Genomic DNA, 17,569 nt, shown 5'->3' on the forward strand with positions numbered 1-17,569 from the left:
AATATCTGAGGCTGAGAATTCTTTCGAGTTTTCAATAAAATAACGGTGTTAACAAAAAATCCTCTGGCTTTGCCTGAATTCCAAGAGGTCATGATGAAAGCAAGATCATATTTGTAAAGTAAGTATGAAGATCAGATTTGGGAGTCAAAACCAGTTTCATAACAGCTAAGGAACTTTCATGGAGGCCAGCACTCATCTATTAGAACACTGCTGCCAGGGACTTGACAGGGATTTGCTTTTTCCTTAATGGGTGAAATGTATATATTTTATATGCAGACCTCTGTATGGGGAAAGAACAGGATCAAAAGGTAGGTTGCACTGGGGAAGTGTAAAATAGATTCTCCCTATGTGTATTTCTTTATTTATCCATATTAGCATAGACCAAGAATCATGCTACGATTATTGCCTCTTTCCTTGTTGTTTTCACTTCTCCAATGGACTTACATTGAAGGAAACAGTATCACAGACACAGATAATTGCTCTTAAATACTAGATTTTTTTTGGGAAAAACCTCCATATAACCTAACTTTGGGGCATATCTGAGTTTATGGTTAACTGATTTTGAAATTGTTCCTGCATTTCATTGCAAACTGATTTCAGGTGAATAGCTATAAGAAGTAGAAGTCATTCTCCTTTAAGCCAGGATTAGTTCCTTCAAATAGTGAAAGAGAAAAAATACAACAGCTAAAAACTATTAAATCTGACATAGCATCACAAACATCTTTGAAAATAAAAATTTTCAGGTGTTCTTATGAAGCTTCAGTAGCTTATTAATATGCTAATAATTAGACCTACAACGCTACTCAAGAAATAAAAGTGTCTGTTCAAATCAAGATGTGAAAAAAAAAGTGCGTAAAAGAAAATCTACTAATGCAAGATGACAGCACTGAGGCACACCACCTTTCCTCAGAAGCCCAGACTTAAACTGAAAGATAGTTTCTGTGGAATAAATCAGTTGACAGACTCCAGGTCCAATGAAAAGCACTTAGCACAACTCAGGGAGTAGCAAAGGAAGGGTAGGTGGGTAGGCGAACTGGAAATTCAGACTCACAGCAACACAGGAAGGAAGAGGATTCTGCCATAAAAGTTTGCAGTCCCACAGCACTCGTGCGGGAGAAGAACAGTTCAAAAGTTCAAATTGATGGGATGGGCAAAGGTGGTCATGAAGAGGTATGTCCAAGGTCAAAGCCAAAGGGTCAGGTCAGCAGGTCAGGCTCACAATCAAAGTTATGAAGGTGCAAAACCCAGTTAAAGTATGCTTGCACTCTAGCTCTTGCAGAGACCACGAGGATCTGCCCAGCACTTCTGAGCGTGAAAAAAAAAAAAAAAAAAAAAAAAAAAAGGAAAAACACAGTTAAAAGAAACAGAAAGAAGTCCTCAGGGAAGAGAGGTGAACCCCTGCTGAGGGTTCTACAAAACAAATACAAACAGTTCTGTTTTGAAGCTGAGTTACTCGAGCCCACACTGAGCCCAGCCAGTCACACTCCTGTGGTAAGGGTCCTTCTAAAAGTCGAGGAGGAAAGCATCCTTTAGAGCAAGTACCTTTAGGGAAGCACTGTACTTTCCAAAACTCACAAAAGGGGGTTTTGTGACCAAGAATATATAATTCAAATTCTCTTGTATTTCAGCTCTACCAATTTGAATTTCTCTTGTATTTCAGCTATACCACTGAAAACACTGAAATCCCTTTGTGCCAAAGAGGAGTTTCTTCAAGAGTACAAATTTGATTAGGGCTTTAGCTATCCATCCTTTATTTCTATAAGAACCTGGTTATTTTTCTAAGTTATTACCATCTTTATAATTTCAGGAAAGGATTATATATTTATATATTATGTATATATTTTTGTGTTTATAGTATTTATACCCTTTAAGAAAATTAAATAACACAGGAATTTCAATTAAAACCACGAATCTGTCAATTCTTACAGTGCTAGTGACATTTTCTTACTTCTCTTAATTCATTCCTGGCCAATTGATGATAACAACTGAAAGCAAGTAATATTGTGAGATAAGTGCTGTGCTTCAGTATGGTGATAAATGTAATAGCTCCTCCATCAGATTAATTTTGTCCCGGCATCTTAGGAATAATGACAATCAGAAAAAATGAAAAATTTTACAAGATTAGAGCTTCTTGTTTAAACTGACTCATAATACAGGCTTCAAATGACCTAAGTATTATGTAATAATACCTATAGGGAATTATTCCTGCAAATCAGCTTTTCTCAAGTAATGAATGATGAAGAGCCCTTTAGTGTGGTGTTGCTTCTTGTCCTCTTTGCTGCTTTTCCTACTAAACTTCATGATATTTAGTGAAAGAATAATGAAGGGACATAGGAAACAGAAGAGATCACTTTCACTGATATATAGTCATCATGAATAGGTCAAATAAAAGGCACCTTTTTGAGGATAACTACCAGCAAAAAAGGAACATCTCAGAGAGCAGAAAAATACACAGTAAAAAACTATGTTTAACAAGAATGCAGGTCCGAAACAGAAGAAAAAGAATGCATTTCATAATTACATTTCCAGTCAGATGTCTAATGAATTGCTCCAATACACATTATTGAATACAATAGCAAACAGGGTAATAAACCTGATCCACACTTAACTTTATGAACAGAATCACATAATCAATCAGGTTGGAAAAGAACTCTAAGATAATCAAATCTAATCTATGAATGAAAACCCCCATGTCAACTAGACCATGGAAATAAGTTCCATGCCCAATCTTTCATTAACCATCTGCAGGGAGAGTGACTCCACACCCCAACGTTTTTTATATATTTTATACCACATACCACCCTGTTACTTCTCTGGGCTTACCACTGATGTACAAAATGAGTGGGGACAGCAGGAAGGGTCAGGGCTATTTCTAGGTAGGAACTTCCCTAAGGAAGATCACTCCTCTTTGATATTGTTATTACTGAAGTCTCTTCCTGGTGACATGAAACATTAGCAAAATGCAGTTTCCAAGGAAAACAGTTTGAGACCACAGAAAAGGAAGAAAATTTCAAGAACACTCTGGTCTGAAATGATAATGGTCATTGATGGGGCTGTTGAAATAGTGGAGCTGCTTAAGTAGTGGGGCTACTGACTAATACAAATAACCGGTTAGAGGAAAAAGCAAGGCAGCAGATTATCCCGAGGCTCTTTTACTGAAACAATAGAGTAGAACACAGGAGTACTAAATTTTCTCAAACCTTTACTTAGGTTGAGTTAATTGCTATTAACCTGCATGAGATTATTATAGTTAAAACTAATTTAGGAAAAGTATCATAAGCAAAATCAAAACAGGCATGAAATTTAAAAAAAGCAAACTCTAATTTTTCCTTTGTATTTTTTTCCTCTATTAAAATTCAAGTTGTAGTAATAACTATATCACCTACTCTCTTAATATTTTGCTCTTTCTTGCTTTCCCTCTTTGATATAAGGTGCATAGATATAGAAACACATTTAATCTAAAAAAGTATTGGCTTATGCTACCCTTCACACCATTGCTCAAGGCTTCATATACTATGTAAACTTTACGTTAAGACTCCACTATGTCTAGAGTTTATCTCCAGTTCCTTATAAAATACATTCTGAATACATTCACCCTTTCTGAATTTTGAAAGGTAAAATATGAACCTAACATAATCCTAGCATCTCTGAGGATCCACAAGTACCAGAATATGCAATTTCACAGATGACTTTCTACAAAATTGGCTGTTTACAATTTTGTATGATTTTTACCAACACTTTAATTAATTTTAATTTCACAAGTAACCACTCATACACTCAGGTATAGGTATACCTACCTTATACAGTTATACCAACATGTTTCTCAAACATTTATTTTCTTTTCTTTTTAAAGCTATTATGACTTTACATCTTAGTGGAGGACTGCCGAGCTTAGGGACTGTTTTGTGAAAAGTTGGTTTATAATGTTCTGGCATACAGTGGGACTCAAATTCTAAAAAGATCCTCAGTTTCTGTCCTGCTAAGTCTTATCATTTCATAAAGGGTTCAAAACTGCACTGTCCTTTATTAGATTCAGTAACCCACAGGAGAGTCCATTCTCTGGGCTATGTAGGCTAAGACATCTCCATCTTCAGGGACCAACTAAACTTCCAGGTTTGTGAACAGTATATGTGCTGGCTAAGAGGGCCCTACTACACAAAATAAATGTCACAAAGTGGTAAATTGCTGGCAAAACCAAACACTTTGATATCAATAATGACTAAAGCACTGACTTCGCACAGCGAAGTTGTGCCTAACTTGTGTTCTAGGGTAAATGTCAGTTCTCTGCCTAAGCACATATAGAGAACTTCTCTGAAGGGGTGTGTATCTGTGGGACTTTTCCCTGAAGCTATTGGGTCAGATCCATTACTCGTGACTCAGCAGTATCAGAACTATCTTAAAAGTCGGCAGATTTCAGAATCATATCTGGAATCCATTCCCTAAAAGACATTTTTTAAAAATCCATAGTGGGTTTTTTCATTGCTTCATTCTGCTAGAAAGAATTATTTCTGGATAGAATTTTCTTTTCTTTCTTTTTTTTTTTTTTTTTTTAGAAGCAGATTTATCAGTTTGCTTAAACTCCTAATTTGCAAGAGTTAAAGTAGAATAAAGTATCTTGTAGCTTCCCTCAGTTTTCGTACATGGAAAATTGATAGTCAATTGTTTTGAACATAGTATTTCAAGTTTTTACCACAAAAAATGAATATTAAATGTTCTCACTTCAGACAGTAATCTATGATTACAAAAAGTACAATACAGCGAGAAGCTGGAATTAAAAATACTATTTGGAAGTTTCTCCATATATATGCTAAAATTTTACCTTTTATCTTTAAAACTTATCCCAAATTCTAACACTCTGCAAATGAACTCTCAGAATATCTCTTTATCTCTTTACCTATTTCTGTTGTTTCTCTATACGTATCTTTGGATCCAGAGTGCTCAAATTTTCATCTGTAATTAAAATGTGAGCACAAAGGCACTTGTTCAGATTCCCTAAATAACAGTTAACAGAATGCTCTTCTTGTTCCTTTTCAACAGGGATAACTCCTTCAGGAGAAAATGGGTCTTGCACATAATAAAACTTTTAACACTGTTTGGGAAACAGGCAGTGTCCTCAGTGTTTTCATGGTGATCCCTGGAAAGGGAGAGGGTGCTCCACTTGGACCCCTCACTCATCTGGTGGAGGATTTGTGAGGGCAGTGGGGGATCAGCTCAGGTCATGACCCTTCCTTCCCTCAGCTTATTTGGAGTTCTTCACACAAAGTTCATAATACTGGGATGATAATTTCAGGAGATGCTGCCAAAAAGAAGACTAGAAAAGAAAAGATTGAATATGTATCTGAGGGGAAGTTTAAACACCACTTTCTCTGTGTGAAAGAGGATGTGTGTAGTGGATCAGGAAAATTTTGGAGGAAGCATGAAAGGCTAGCAGCACTGGTTTTTTAACCTTCACATTATTTTCTCTGACTTATTCCGTAAGGAATATGCTTCAGTGCATGCATTAGGAATACTGGGTTCTGTCATTATGTGGTATGAATTCTGTCACTCTTATCATCACCCTGAAGCTCAACTCTGTTCCTGTTAAAGAAAGTCTTATACTGATTTATTACAGTGTTGACTCTGGATAGAATTAATAAAAAGGAAAAAGTTACTTAAACCACTTATCTCAGGTAAATTAACATGGCTGGTTGAACATCACCATTCCTGACTCACAAATTCCAAAGCTCTGAAAATATTTTCTCACTTTTCAATGCATAAAAAGAAGTTTAAGTTGCAGAAAGCAGGAAAAAAAATCTCTGCTAATTCTTTGGGGAAGATGTTCAGTCTTTGAAAATTAGAACCTGAGACTCCAGCTTCAGTTTCCATTGACATTGGAAAACTGATCATTACTGGCGAAGTAAAAACGACACTGAACAATATTCCACCAAAGCCTGCCAGCATTTCATAAAACTACATTGAAAAATAAATGTTTCCTTAAAACTCCATTTCATGAAAACAGTATTTTTTCAACTAGAAATATTTTGTCTTATTGGAAAACTCTGACTTACTAGTAATAAAACTATAATTAGCTGGCTAATCAAAATAAACAATTTCATGGGAAGCATGTTGGGAAAAAATACTTTATGTAGAGACTTTTCAGGCTATATTCAGCTTTTCTTTAACTGAACTTTTATCAAACTTATTCTAGAGAAAACATCAAATCTTCTGAACAGCCATCTCACATGCTCAACTCAAGATACAGGACTGATACAGAGATTCCCTGAGGCAAACAGAATAGTGTTTCATTGAATTGTGGTTCAGTCTTCACAAATAGGGAGTTTTAATTCAAAATCAATTTTTTTACCTAGTTTTGATAAACCTCAATCATTTTATTCTATTGCAAGATTTTCTGAGAAGATTTTTATGCATAGTAAAAATTAAGAAGAAACACATCAAAGAACCCATTTTCAGTTTTGATTAGGGTTTGCAACTCATAAAAGTAGATTTTTAAAACAAAACAAGAAAGAAGGAACAGAATACATATGACATTCTAATTGGCCATTAATTATGATTACAAGAAAGATATTTCTTCAATAGATGTACATTTCAGTGGACATTGTTTCTGTTTATACTGTTGAGAGTACAGCAACCTAATATATGCAAAGCTGTGGGGGCACTCCCATAATGGTAAAAATCCATTAGAACTAAGAAACTCAGTGATATGCATCTACAATTTGAAGGATATTTTGAGATATATTCTGAATACAGAATCAACAAAGCAGCTATAATCTGTAAAATTTTGTTTGCAGAATTCACAGGTTCTTCCTAGATCTAGGAAGAATTGCCTTGAGAAACAACAGTTCACAGTCTCATTAGCATTAATTTGCCTTTCAGTCTTGTGTTGCCTCGCTGTCATCAGCTGCATTACCATTCATTATGGTGGTGAAAGACACCAGTCAGCTCCTGTGCAAGTTCAAGTTGGTTAGGGGAGTCATCTATTAACTATGACAATAAATGTAATTATTCAACACTCACAGCTTTTATGGAAGAACATCTAGTGCAAAAACATAGAGTATTCAAGAAGTTATTTTACTTGGCCATTTTGCAATCTGTCCATTATGTCAATAACTTTTCTGCATTATTTAGTGAACACACAGAATATTCTTTATAGTGAAAGAATAATGCAAGTTCAGACTGCCATAAATAAGTGGTTTACAGTCTCTGTAATGTTTTTAAACATATTCCTTTCTATTTAGTCAAGAACAATCTATCAAAAAACCCAAACCAAAACAAAGTTAATTGAATTTGAAGAAGATCTAACTATTTTTAATTAAAAATTAAAGTGGTCAAAGCCTAAACCCATTCATTAGGTCCTTGAAAGAGTGAGAGGTTTGTCAAAATTTGAATATTTGAAATATTCTCTACTCCTCTTTGAGTTAGATTTTCCTTCCCCAAAAGTAGGCTAAATAAATTTTAAAAAGGCAAGAAACTAAGATCTGATCTTAGATAATTTATAAAAATAGCCTACACAACAGGTTAAAAGACAATTAAGAAGGTGCTTCTGGAAAAAAAATGAAAAATATTCAGAACAGAGTTCTAATTTATAAAATATATTAATTCACATGTTGCATGGCTGAAACTGGCAACAATAAACTTGTCTTACAGAACAAAGCAAAATTACAGGCACAACCTGTAGTTCGTTTAATCCATATCTTAATGAAGAGAGAAAGCCTTGCCCATAGGATTATGAAAAATGCTGACAAATTAGTTTTCTTCTTTTACCTTAAGAGATTTTTTTTCCTAAGGAAGGTGTGAAGCATTGTGTTTATATATATATATATGTACCAAGTCACAAACAAATATATATATATATAAATTTAGCCTTATCTAGGCTATAATATACTAGAATGGTGATCATGACAAAGTGACTTAATCAGAAGACTCCAAATCTCATTATTCCCTATTTTTTTCTCTGTTAAGAAGAGCTGGAATATTCCACAGCAATCCAAAGTTTTTCGAAACTATAGTTCATAATTTATGTACTTTATGTTAACATGTGTTAAACATGTGTTTACTTTAACGAGCTATTTTACTTCCATAACAAACATGACTAGAGGAAGACTGTAGAGCTGGAGGAATTCTCAACTGTATTAATATATGCAAATTAAAAAAATTACACCATAAAAGTATTAGGAACGTTAAAAAATGCTTGTAGCCATTGCCTAAGCTACAGGAGCACTAAAATTTAATGTCAATTCTGTAGCTGAAACAGAAAAATTATTCAAATCTGAAAGGAAATATTTTTCTAATAGTTACATTGAAATGCAATCCCCTATATATTTAATGTAGCTATTATTTATAACCACTAAAATAATAAAGAATAGATAGTGAACTTAAAATGGAAAGGGGTTTTTATTGTTGCACCTAAGTATTGTTACTTTGGCTGAAAATGTGTTCTGATGCAGCTCTACTTATCTCTGCAGCATCTTATTGAAAAATTATTCTGACCATTTGCACTTAGTCAAAACAAGGGCAACTAGAAAAAATCTAGACTGTGAAAAATCAGTGGAAATCTAATTTTACCCAAAATATTTAAAATTTTCTTGAGGGCTTTTATTAGAAAATACCTTTTTAAAATCTTGGTGATAAAATGCTTCTGTTCCTCTAATTGATATGACACTCTGGCAAACATGAGTTAAGAATTCTGTGTTCTGACAAAATTATTATTATCTAAAACATTGCAGGATAGGAAAATCTGCATTTTCTTTGCACTAAGAACTGTCAATTTTATGACCTATAACAAGGAAGAGATCACATCTTTAATTAGCAAGAAACACAATATTGTCAGTTTTAGGAGAAATAAAATAAAAAGCACTTGAAATCTCAGTCTTTGTTAACACATTGCAAACTTAATTCTTTCTCCGTCATTTACTACCTTTGGCTTTATTACATGCCACCCTCTTCCTCTATTCTTTCACCACTGGAAACTTATTTTTTTGTCCCTCAGAATGAAATTAATTTATTCACCAATAAATCATTATTCAAATTGAGTTATTTTTATAAGGGAATACAAAGGAGTCAGAAGGAAATTATCTCCTTGTATTAACCTTGAACAGTAGAAGGTAATGTTGTCTAATTCAGGCATCTAAAATAGCAGTTCAGTTACCCTGAGTTCACAATACAGATAATGTAAAGAGCTTGTCTTTCAAGGATAATTCAGAGAAGGAGATGAATTTTGTGTTTTATTTGTTTTCAGAAGAAAGTATCTCCGTGTGAGCTAGAGGGGTAGAGAAGTGACAGATGATTTTATATGTCACTTTCAGTACTGGATCCATGCAGCTGTGACCCCCTGATGTAGCTCCTGGGTTTCCAGAATGGCCATGGATTTTCATAAATAAATATTGCCGATTAATGGCCTCCAATCAGAAAAGTCTGTTTGTCTTATATTTTTTATGAGTAAACATCAAGGTTACCAAATTTAAAATTCTTTATTGCAGTAAAACACAGAGACTTGTATTTCTCTTCTGACACAGCTACCTCAGTTAGCCAATTTAAACATATCAGACTTCAAAAGAATATCTGTGTCATGCCACTTAACTGAACAAATGCATTTCAGTAATAAACTATGCAAAAATTTGGAAAGACCTTAGCCTTATCCCCAAAAATAAAACAAATTAGTATTGTTTATGCTTCACATTAATGTATTATATTTTTTGGTGTAAAATTGGAGGCGGTTTTTGTCTTTCTAAAAAGAGCAGGATTTATTTTTGTAAAAACAAGAAAAAACTTTAGTTTGGATGGTCTTGAGGCCTTCAGTAATAATTCTTGTTATATTTCTTGTTTTTTATTTTAAGCTGTCACATGCTGGAACATTCTACTCTCAAAAAGGTGTTTTTGTCAGGTTTATGTACGTCTTAACTAATGCGTGCATATTCTGCTTACCATAAACTCTGATCTTGTTAGTCCTTTACCTACTTAATTAGTTGATCGGATAGTTAGAGACATTACCATTACAAAAAAAGCCATTCTATGCTTCTGACCTCATAAAATTAAAAGCTTGCTTTCCCCATTAATTCTACCAAATGAAGGTCTACATAGCTCAGAAGAGCCTTTGAATGCTTTCTTTATATCACAAGATCTTACAGCTAAAATTTTCAAAATGCAAGACACCATCAGATGATCCAACACCACAAATGAGGGAATCATTTCCTTCCTGGCAGACCTCTTTAATTACATGGTTACACTGAATCTTTTTTGTTTTAGAAGCTGACAAATTCTATCATCATTGCTTACAGCTATGGAATCAGGGAGACTAGTCATGAGATTAATTCACCTAACCATTGCTGGTGAACCAGTGAATAAGTACCACTAAACTAATTTACTGAAATGCTTTTGTGTAGTAATGTATGGGAGATGGAATTAAATCCATATTGGCTGTAGTTTTTGCCTTCCTTTCTAAGGGTACAGTTAATTCCTTTGAGCTTTTTTGGGAAGTATTTTAATATGAAGTTCATTAAAAACATTCAAACATCAGCTGGAGAGAATGGACCACAAACACAACATCCAATTGCTCCAGGGATTTGGCCACACTTGCTGTCTGAGAGAATAAGTTAAACAATGAAATGAAAGACCTACTGGACCATCACAGTGTGTGTAGCAGCACTGTAGGATGCATTGTAAGATGAAATGCAAACCTTCTACCTCCCTGAATGACTTAAATGGGTTGTGTTTGAGACAAAATTAGTAATTTATGATCAGATGAAAGAATCCCCGTGACAAATGTGTCAGTACCTTGATGTTAATGTAAGATTTTCAAGATAAATGCATGAGTGGTTTACCTATGGAATGGAGAAAATGAACTTACCATATAATTCAAAGATAATTTGTATCAGTTATGTTCAAAAGTAAGTCTGAGACTCTGGAGACTTCTCTCAGGCTTATTTGGATAAATGAGAGGGTTGTCCTAAATTTGACTTGGAAACATCTCTCTAGGAATTTTCCAGTGGAAGGTTTAATTACAGCCACCATATCCTTTATCTCTGTCACCTCCCTGTAGCAGCAACAACACCAGAAGACTCAGAAAATGGTGTAAGATATAATTTCTTCCTTCCCTTTTGTCTATACTGTTCTAATTAAGCCCTTCTTATACAATCTTTTTTATAGAAATGCTAATGGTAGTCCATTGCTTTTTTTCCTCAATATTTTCAAAAAAATGTATATTTTTTAAGGCTGAAACCACACACTGAAAGAAATTTTTAATAGCACACCTTGAAGATGAATGTTTAAATGAGGGAAATTAGTAAAAAACAGCACTTTCTGCAGTACAAACATAAATCTCAAAGGTAGTGGGCCTGAAATTACCTTTGAAAATACACCTTTTGAAATGAAGCTTATATAAAGCACTTTCATGTATAAAGTTTCTTTCCTCTGTTTGTGCTTTGGTAAAGTTGTGCAGGAGGTTGGGATAGATAGAGACAACTTACAGGTAGAAAGCAGTAGTTCTTCAGGAAAAAAAAATGACATGAGAAAGCAATCTGATTTTTGCAGCCTTAAATGTTTTAGAGAAGGAAACATTTGTGAAGATTGTAAATTCCCTTTGAAGAGGTTTTCCCAATAATTTTCTTTTGGAGGAAGGGAAGAGAAAGATTTTCTCTCACAGACATACCCACTTTAAGCAGACATTTCTGAAGAACACAGATTCATGACCCATGCTTTATCTTGGTAACTAATTTGCCAGCTGACAGATGAGATAGCCCATTTAAATTGTGTAGATTTTGATGCTCTGGCTGTAGAGCTGTGTTAACTGTACTTTTTTTCAGACTTCTGTAGCAGCATCAATTATTTAAAAAAAAAAAGATTCAATAATAATGTTAACATATTCTCAGCAGAGGATTAAAAAAGAACCTGCAATTACAGTCATACATGTAACAGCATCCTGAGGCCTAGTTCCATCTTGAAACACACAGGGCTATCTATCTCAGCTCAAAGTGTTAAACATCTTCCTGAAGTAGAAAATCTTTTAATTTTGATCTAAATTTATTCCTGTGAATTATTAAAAAAAATATTAGTATCGACCTAATGCCGATATCCATCTATGATGGGCAAAGACTCTCCAACAGTTTAGAGTTAGAAAGTGTATGTTTAATTACAACGCCAGGCAGCATGCGGGATAGCTCCCAAACACACATGCGCACCCAGAGAAGATCACAGGGTCTTTTTGTGTACAGAAGTATTGAATACCCAAACCACAAATGTATATTCATGACTCTAGTACATCCCATTTCCTGCTTCGTATGATAATTAGCCAAAAGCTATTAAGCATGTGTGTTTTCTTCTTTGAAATGGGTCGGTGGTCTTTTTTATGGGGCAGGGTCTCAAAATGATGAAGTAAGTGAATCTTCTTCGCTTTGACTTTTTTACCTTTTAGTGTTGTGTGACAACTGAATCCTGTTTTTCCAGGAGTATTTGATTTATGATTTCATTGTAATTCTCAAAGCCTATTGATTAGTCAGAATACACAAACATAAGTTGACAGGCCTCATGATTTATCAGTTCCTTAAATCCGGCTTCTGCTTATCAAAAGGGAAGTCTATCTGTCTTACTTCAGCAATATCTAGTTTAACTAAACTCTTTAATTCTTAAAAATTAATGTTTCACCTGGCTATTTCACATCTATTTGCTTTCATGACAGCATTATAGTTTAGCTTACAATTCTTTATTCTTTGCGGGTGTGCATCATAGACAGAGAATTTACCTCTCTTTTTCCTAGTTGTCGTCAACCTCTGATTTTTTAAGCTGCTTCTAGTTTATGGACAGCTCAAGTGCACTTTCCGTTCTGGAGCTTAAGTCCCTACTGTGCAAGGAGTTGATGCTCATACAACTGCCTAGTAAATCAAATACCCAGCTGTGAGGGGAATTGAGCAAGATGAGCCATAATTACAGCTGTAACTTGCAAACCTCATTACAGCAACTGCAAGCCTGCAACCCAACCTCTGTGTAGAAGGACCCTGAGAAGAGATCATTTCACACTTGGAGCTATGCCCATTGCTTCCCTTCCTTAAGCTCCTCAAATCAGTCAAGTGCCTTTTAACAGTCTGAAGTTTTCTGCATGAGATTTGTAATGTTTAATCTGAATTTAGCCAGCTTTAATGTATATCCAAACTCACTCCTTTTCACCAAGATAGCCGTATATGAAGAACAATAACTTATATTTTGTTAAATTGTTTCTTCCAGAAAGCTGTATTGTCGTGGTTGGTACAGTTTGATCTTCTCTAAAGATATTATTAAATTGTGTGTCCAAATTCCCATTTGAATTTGTCTAGCTCTCATTTTTCTTTCTTCTGCCTTTCTTAGATATGGACATCAGATAAATGTCCACCATTTTCTGCTGCCTTGAGATATTTATACACTTCAATCAAGCTTTTTTTTTTCACTCCTCTTTTTCAATAAACTATCAGATTAAGTTCTTACAGTCTTGCTTGCAGCAAATTTCCCTAACTCTCAGGTCATGGTTTAGTGGCTTTGTTCAGCACCTTTCCAAATGCTTTAATGTCCTTTTAAAACTCGGACATGGAATTTGATGCAACATCCCAGAACTGGTCTCATTAATATCGTATAAAATAATAAGTGACCTTCATGCTTCTGCTCACTCTTTCAATCTTTCCGCACCACTGGATAACACAGTAGTGCAGTGAGAACTTTACCACAACACTGCTGAGTTGTTTGAGGAATTCTGAGTCCTTCTTCATCGCCATCTCCAACGCTGCCCATGTTCCCAGTTCATACATCTCTTAATATACTTCCTCTAATTGTTTTAAACACTTCTCCTTCAATAGGCTGACTTTACAAAAAAGATTGTTTTCCTCACATCATCAGAATTTATGTCTCTGTCAATTCTTTTTGCATTTCTTAGTTTTAAACCACCAATTGTTTTCAATTTTCTTTCCAGATAATAGATGACATTGCTGAACACCATTCTTACAAGTAGGTTTTTTTCTGAAATCTAGGATGTGGTAGCTGATCTAGAGAAGCTGCATCTTGTCTGTGTCAGGCTGCTTCTTATTCTCTTAACATTTATATCCCACTTGAATATCTTCAGCTTGACCCAACAGTTTCTGATCCAAATATGACTTTTTGTAGGTAAGCACTTGTGATTTAGGATAATTTCCTATCTCAGTGATTGAAATTGCAACTTGAAGGCTCCAAGGCATTTATGCAAAGTTCATTTGTCCTCAGATTTTAGGTGAAAAAATAAGTTAATGGACATAATAGACCAGAGACAGGAGTAATTATAGTCCTTGTGATTCTAATTTTCTGATCATCTGGTTTCGTGTGACAACTTATTTGAAACAAAAATTCTTACCCTAAGTTTTGATGATGTAAATTTTTCTGGTCAGAAATCATTTTTGAATGCATCTTTTAATATTATTATTTTTTTCTTCATTCTTGTCCACAAGTTCAGTTATCAAATTTCTTTTCAATTGCTTCTGAAGGCTTAATTTACATTATAAAATGTTCACGATACATCCAGGAAATTGAAGTCAAGTACTGTTCTAAGTCTGAAATTGGAAAATGGTATAAATCCTTATAACTGTTAGTAATATTTGCCAATAGCTCACATGACAACTCAAAATCACTGCCAGGGAGAGCATTCTTGTTGGTAACTTTTCTCTACAAAATATGAACAGACCAGAAAACTATGAGGTTATAATCTCTCTCCAGGAAAAGAATTCAGAAATGGGAAGTTTTTACCTCTGAAAAAAGTGTACAGCTTTCTTTCTCAGTAATTTAAAGTCACATAATGACTTCATGCTAAACACAAGTCCTTGGTACACACGTTGTACCTTGCTGATACTAAAATCCTTGCTGATATTAAATTCTTATAATCCCGCCTTGTAGAAAAACCATGTACAAACTCTTTAAAGAACTGTGACAGGTCAGACTGAATTCCCTCTGGAGGCACGCAAAGCCATTCCTGGACTTATGCAATAGTTGTGTATCAAGGACAAATCTACGTGCATTATTAACACTAAAAGAAACTCAATTCTTAGTTCATGAAAGGAGTATGCCTCCTCTTACCCCTTAGCCAGAGGCCTAGCTTTCAGAGACAGCATGCAATAAAACTGAAGAGCCCTTACCATGCAGAGTAATTTTTTTAATTAATCTGGAAACGAAAAATCCCTTCCTAAAATCCACTGCTTTACTTGGGTTTTACTACATTATCAAGTCTAGCTCCTTTTTAACTAGACAAGTATTCCACATGTCAGTTTTGATTGATGAAATTTTTATTTTTCCAACAGTATTCTTGAAAGACATATTTTCAATAAAATTTAAATCAAAATGGCAGAATTCTGCAGAACTCAACCAGCCTTTACTCATTACACCCCAAGTTCAGTAAAAGGGAAAGCATTCCTTGAAAAAATATTTAGGTACAAATTACAGCTGACTTTTCTTTATACAAAAGGTATTAATTATGCTGAATGTATTCTTTTCATAAGCAGGCACTAAATTATTCAAGATATTCTGAGACTTAAAATTGATTAATGAAAGCAAATATTAATGATGCCATCATATGAAAATGTGAATAAATTTGAAATGCTAAATGTCACTGAGAAAATCCACAGTCACAGCAATTACTATTTTTCCTAGTCAGAAATAGTTACCTTAATTTCAAAGTGCTTTATTCCGTGGCAAAGCAAGTACTACGAGTACAACAAGAAAAGATGTACAAAAAGCTCAGTGAAGTAAAAAAGGAAAGAAACAAATTTTTCCCTTCCAGAAAATGATATTCAAGCTAACAATGGGCCTTTCTATATTTGTGTTCTGGATAATTTATGCATACTAAGAATAAAAATATAGCATTGTATATCCTGTAGTGTAGAAATTTTATATACTTACAAAATAGAAATGTAAATTCTTTATAGAAGACTACTAGAAAGAAATCTAAGTGTTTAAGTGTATATACTAAGTGTATACACACAGTAATTCAATTCGCCTTCAAAGTGGATAATACCCAACAAAGGGTAATCTGACCCTTGTATTTTATTTGCTCTATAGACATAAGTGATGTTTTACAGAAACATTAATCACTACAAGTTGTAATAATGTGATGAACCAGATCCATTCAGAATGATTGATAATGAATATTATGGCAATAGGATAATTTCAAACTGAACTATAAAAAGAATATGTTGAATACTTACTTTCTCAAAAACGGAAATACATTTTGCAGCTATGGAAAGAAATAAAGAACTATGTTAACTACTGAAGGAGAGTAAATAAACATTTTTTAGTGAAAGAGATACCAAAATATTCAAAACAATTTAGAAATACCCAACAACTTATCAATTCATGAACAATTTAAGAATATATAAATCAACTTACACATAGAATAGAATGAACACTAGCTAAGCAAATAAACGCAAGGATAAAGTTTAACTTTCTGACTTAACATTACCACTAATTCCATTATTCCATTATTCCATTAAGCTTAATTTCCATTTTTAATTGAAATATGAGCAATCCATAGCATTCTAGAGGCTTCTATGTTCATATTCTATGTGTGCCCAAATTTATAACTCTCAAGGACAAATATGAAATCTGTTTTTATTTAAGATAATAAATCCAAATTTCAAACTTGAAGACAAAAATTTTAGCAGACTTTCTAAATGGAAGTTTCTATAAAACTGTTACTTTTAACATCCTGTGTAAAAGAGTCTTGAAAAGAAAGAAATTATACTCTCAGTCTGTGCTTCACATGGCCTCTACATACATACATACCTATATGGAATTTTTCCATTTTGATATTCCCTCCATTGCTAAGAAGTGCTAAGAAGCAAAGTTTAAACATTTTTATAAGTCAGTAAAATTCCTAAAGTGTATACATCATTCCTTGTGTTTACATCTAAACAAAAGCATATTTAAGTAGTTCTAAAAGAGTGAATTGATATGGAGACAAAGAATTGGGTAAGTAAAAGAGATTTAAGTCCTTCTGTAACAGATTTTTGACTTTAATTCAGCACAAATATGCAAAGTTCTTTATCTTTTTTGAGACTCCAAAAGCCACAATTGGGTTCAATTGCACCATGTCTCACAATATTACTCAAAATTTATGTATTTTCTGATTATTTTTCCAGTGTGTTAGACAGCACTCAAGTAAGAGTTGTTCCACAAGACAAAGACTCTTCCTTTGGGTCCCATGGCTGATCACAGTGCCACTACTCTCCTCTCTAAGCATGTGCAGAACACACTTAAGAATGTCAGTGGGAGTTCTGCGTGCATATGAAGAGGAAGCTATAGGAGATGGCATTTGTCATGTAGCCCTGAGAAGAAAAGTTTATCCTAAAATAATTTCTTCAGTAAGTTGTTAGGATTTTGGTTTTTTTAACCCAGTGTAGCAGTCACTTTTGTTTTAACAGAAAATGAAACTAAGACAACAGTAAAGAATATCACCTGCCAAGAGACTGATCTGTTTTATTATGGTTACATATCAACATAAAACAAAAATTGATGATAGAAGTACTATTCTAATCAAAATCCTTAGTACTTTTTTTTTCTCTTTTTTTCTGATCCAGGCTTCTATCACAGCACA

At 34.0% G+C, this 17,569-nt stretch overlaps 1 protein-coding gene across 2 annotated transcripts in view; it reads left to right on the forward strand.

Moving 5' to 3' along the window:
* The window catches only part of GLRA3 (glycine receptor alpha 3), an 81,343-nt gene that overhangs the window by 3,459 nt on the left and 60,315 nt on the right, over positions 1–17,569 (forward strand). The gene's annotated exons all lie outside the window — the stretch shown is intronic.

Source organism: Chamaea fasciata, unplaced genomic scaffold (genome assembly GCF_029207755.1).
Source record: "Chamaea fasciata isolate MVZ Bird 193981 ecotype frontalis unplaced genomic scaffold, bChaFas1.0.hap1 SCAF_6, whole genome shotgun sequence".
Classification (NCBI taxonomy): Eukaryota; Metazoa; Chordata; class Aves; order Passeriformes; family Sylviidae; genus Chamaea; species Chamaea fasciata.